Below are 4,669 nucleotides of genomic sequence, written 5' to 3'. Positions count from 1 at the left end.
GCTGAAAAGCTCTTAGGGTAGGGAGAGAGCAAGTGCCTGCTGGTTGGCCGGGAAAGGTTCTGGGAATTCATTATGATCCAAACAACAACTATTCCAGTTATTCATGTGACTCAGCCCCCGAAAGCGGGATCTTCCTCTGTCCACAGGGCTGGGTGTTGCTGACTCAGTGCTGAAGAGGGCACCTTATCAGCCCTCCTGGGCTCCCCACCCCCTCCCTCCTCCCCTTCGTCCCCAGAGAACACCAAAGGAAAGCAGACGGTGGAGCTGAGCTTTGCGGCGTGTTCCATTTCATTTCTAAACAAGCAGCCAACCTCCTCCTGTTACAGCTCTCACTGCACACAACAATCAGTCTTCTGGGCATTTCCAAGGGGAGGTAATGAGAAACAGTCACTCAGACATCATGCGTGCACGTATGTGTTCAGCACACGTTCGTCCAGCACCTACTATGTGTCTAGCTGATTGCTAAGGGCTGGGATCCTGAGAGACGTGGCTGTATTTGCCCGTACCGTTCAGGGGTCTGGTGGGGGAGAATGCATTCAACAGACATTAGGAAGTAATGGAAAAAGCACTGTAGCAGAGCTAGAGAGAGCTTTAGAATGCTGAGGAATGAGTAGCAACCATTTCTAGGTGCCTGGAATTCCTCTTCAACACGCAGCAAAATTCACTGTGGGTGGGAATTACTTTTGTCTCTGGGAGCCAGAGAGAGAAGAAAATGCCAGGAATCAAAATGGTACAAAAGAAGGACTTTCTGGAAGTAGGGAGGCTGAAGAAAGAGGCAAAAGGGCAGGGAGACTAAAGTGGCATGTTTTACAGTTTTGACAAAGGGCCTTTCTTAACTTGAACCTGTTTCACACTACCTACTAGGCAGGATGGTGAAATTTCCCCAAAATAGTAAATAAACTGCTTGACCTTTTCTCCTTTGATGAAGAAAAGGAGAAGGAGAATAGAAAGATCCCATGCCTCTGGTGGGAAATGAAAGAAAAACTAAAGACCCTAATGTGGGCATCTAATGTGTATCAAACCTTTGTATGTATAGTATCATATCTCATGAAATACTAACAATACACACACAAACACTTACACCCAGGTATTGCTGCACAGAGGGGTAAATAACATGCCAAAGTGTAGCTGGGCTGAGATTGGAACCTGTGTTCTTGCCACTTACAAACTAACTATGCATGTAGGTACATAATGTAAAGAAGTGCTCACATCCCCATTTTACAGATGGGGAAACTGAGGCACAGGGAAATTAACTAACCTCTCCAAAGTCATACAAGTAGTGAGTGAGGTAACAGAACTTCAGACCCAGGTCTGTCTGAATTCAGAGTCTGGACCCTTTCACCACACCACCCTGCTTTTTTTTTTTTTTTTTTCATTTTTGAAACCAGACTTCATTTCTCTTTAGTACCTACTGTCTGAACTTCTGTAAAAATGGAACCTGATATCATGTCGTCCAGGATTATGATTATCTACTGTAATGTTAGAATTAAAATAGTTAATCATAACTCCAAGCATATTTTCTTATTCATTTATTCATTCATTCAATACATTTATATTGACTGTTCATCTACTTGTGCCAGACACAAGGTCCTGAGGGTAGAGCAGTGAAAAAGGCAGCCATTTTCTTCTCATGGAGCTTTCAGTGTAGCTGGGAGAGGAAAACAGGAAATAAGAGTTATACAACAATCAGTGTATTACATACAGTTGCAGTAAGTGGTATAATAATGATAGCTAAAAGCTCAATTGAATTTACTTTGTGCCAGGAATTATTCTAAGTACTCTATATTCATAGAGTTTAACTCATTTAATTCTCACAGACCAATGAGGGAAGTGAAGAAATCAATGAAGGCTTCCTGAAGGAAGTGTCAGCTTGTTCTGGAAACAGGAGGAGTTATGTTGAGGAGGGGAAGGCCAGGGAAGATCAGGAGTGTAGTCTGGGTGGTGATGTCCAAGTAGCCACTAGCCACATGAAGCTTTAGACTACTTGAAATGAGGCTAGGCTGAAGTGAGCTGTGATATAAGTATAAAAAACATTCTGGATTTCAAAGACTGAGCATAGGAAAAAATAAAGTAAAACATCTCATTAATTTTTGTACTGATTACATGTTGACATGATGCTATTTTGGTTATATTGGGTTAAATCAAATCTATTATTAAAATTAATTTTGTCTATTTCTTTTTATTTTTTTAATGTGGGCACTAGAAAATTTTAAATTACATGTGCAGCTCATGTTATATTTTGATTGGACAATGCTGATGTAGAAGGCTGGGGAGAGTCAGGGAGCAGGGGCATCAGGGAAACTAGAACCTGGAGGAGGCGTGGAGAATGATGGGAGAAGAGAATGCTGAGGACGCTGAGGCAAACATGAACTGCTAACCTTCTATCCTTCTATCTAATTACTCTTTCTAACTTTCTATTACTACAAACTTTGTAAGCCCCCAATCTGAGAAGGTGGGGCTGACTGACTTACTGAAAGTTGTCTCTTTCTCAGAACCAGCTCCAGCTGTGAGCCAGATTAACACTATTCTTAGACCCGGTATTGTAGATGGAAGAGGCAAGAACAGTCAGGGCAAAAAAGTAAAGAAAAATGGAGGAACATCTTGGGGTAAAAGTCAAGCCCCTATGAATGGCCCACCCAGCCCTATAATATCTTCCTGCCTGCCCCTTACCTCTCTGCCCTCATCTCCAACTCAGCTCTTCCTGCACCGCACCTCCACCCCAGTTACACTGACCTCTTCGTGGGGCCTCAAACACACAGGCATGCTCCTGCCTCAGGACCTTTGCGCTGGCTGTTCCCCTTACTGAAAAGTTCTCCTCTCAGCTATCACATGGCTAACTACCTTAACTCTTGGTTCAACTGTCACCTTCCCCACAAGGCCTACCTTGATCATCTTGTTTAAAATTGCACCCACTGGCACTCCCTTACCTTACTCTTGTTTTGTTTTTCTTTTTTTCATCACATTTATTACCTTCTAACATACTCAATAATTTACTCTTTACTATGTTTATTGTTAATCTCCCTACCAGAAAGCATTCTCCCTAAAGACAATGACCTCAGTTTTATTTCCTCCATTATCCCCAATACCCAGACCGTGCCTGGCATAGAGTAGCTGCTCAACTAACATTTTTTGGAATAAGTGAGTGTCAGTGGCACTGCTTGGGGCACGATTGGCTGATGGATAGGCATCCTCCATGCACTCTCTCCTCTCCTGAAGAAAAGGACTTTCTTTCTCCTTTTCCTGGGGCGGGATTTGATTAACCTTGCTTTCCACTCAGCTTTTACTACTCAGGGCTCTGCCCTGTTCTGGATCCCACGCATATGTCTCCCTAGAGACAGCTGATGCTGTGGGCCAGCCTCTTGGGCTGGGAGTTGGGATTCCCCGGTTCCCTCCTGCCTTTGCCCAAATGCAGATCCCCTCTCCCCTGCCTGTTTCTTTAGCTGTCAAGGGTTGCAGGCTCAGTGGGAGGCTGAACGAGGTACTCTGGACTAAGGAGGAAAATGAGGGAGACAATTGTCCCATACAGGGCAGTGGTTCTCAAGCCTTGGAACAGAGGCCTCAGCATCACCGGGGAACTTATTAGACATGCATAGTCTTAGGCCCCACCCGAAACCCACTGAATCAGAAACAGTAGGGTGGGGTGAGCGGGCAACAATGGGTTCAACAACAATTAAACAACGGACTTAATTAAATCGTTCGATTAAATTAATGAACAAAGCCTCACGGTGACTGCGATGCGCTCAAGTTGGAGAACCTCTGGGCTGGGGGAAAGGAGGGACTTTGAACCTTAAAGGAGGGGAGGGACTTAAAAGGTCACGCCAGAGGACAAGTCCCATTGGGCGGGCTAGCACCGGGTGGGTTCCCTGCGTCAGAGGCCGCGCGGGGTGGTCTGACCTGGGAAGTTAAAGGTCAGCACTCCCAGGTCCTCCACCCCCACGCCAGGAAAGCGCCCCGGCCCAGCCATGACCTTCCGCCGGCTATGTCCCACTGCAGGCTGCCGGGGGCCCGCGGCCGGAAGTGCTGCGCTCGGGAGCATTGCCGCCGCCGCCGCCGCCGCCGCCGCCGCCCGGTTCGGCCGCGCTGGTGGGATTCCGCCGCTGGGCTCCGGTTCGCGGCGGCCCTCCGCCTGCCCGCCCGGCGCCTGTCACCCTCTCTCTGCCTCTGGCTGTAGTCTCCGGGTCTTTGTTGGAGCTCCATCTCTGATTTTTCTCTCTTCATCTCTGTCTCCCCCTGCCCGATTTGTTCTCCCCGCCCCCTCTTCCTTTTCTTTCTTTTTTTTTTTTTTTGCGGTACGCGGGCCTCTCACTGTTGTGGCCTCTCCCGCTGCGGAGCACAGGCTCCGGATGCGCAGGCTCAGCGGCCATGGCTCACGGGCCCAGCCGCTCCGCGGCATGTGGGATCTTCCCGGACCGGGGCACGAACCCGTGTCCCCTGCATCGGCAGGCGGACTCTCAACCACTGCGCCACCAGGGAAGGCCCCCACTCTTCCTTTTTCATTCTCATCCCGCTTTTTTTTTTTTTTTAAACAAAAAGTGATGAGGCGCCCACGACGTGCCCAGGATGGTCCTAGGCTATGGGGAGTGAGCGGTGGAAACAAGGGAACCTGCGGGCAGGGGGCTTACAGGGCCTTTAATCTGTTTCTCCCCATCTTCTGCTGCTCCCTCTGCAC

General features: G+C 47.9%; 1 long non-coding RNA gene across 1 annotated transcript; it reads right to left on the bottom strand.

Annotated features, from left to right (window-relative positions):
* Nucleotides 1-1,514: 1,514 nt before the first annotated feature.
* Nucleotides 1,515-4,439, bottom strand: LOC137218792 (uncharacterized). The gene is made up of 2 exons (XR_010940853.1): nucleotides 3,895-4,439; nucleotides 1,515-1,648 (listed from the first exon to the last, which is right to left on the bottom strand). It is a non-coding gene; the product is annotated as an uncharacterized lncRNA (long non-coding RNA).
* Between the last annotated feature and the right edge of the window lie 230 nt (nucleotides 4,440-4,669).

The sequence above is a fragment of the Pseudorca crassidens genome, chromosome 2 (assembly GCF_039906515.1).
Source record: "Pseudorca crassidens isolate mPseCra1 chromosome 2, mPseCra1.hap1, whole genome shotgun sequence".
Taxonomy (NCBI): domain Eukaryota; kingdom Metazoa; phylum Chordata; class Mammalia; order Artiodactyla; family Delphinidae; genus Pseudorca; species Pseudorca crassidens.
The sequence above is the reverse complement of the archived record's forward strand: the minus strand, read 5'-3'. Positions and strand labels throughout refer to the sequence as shown.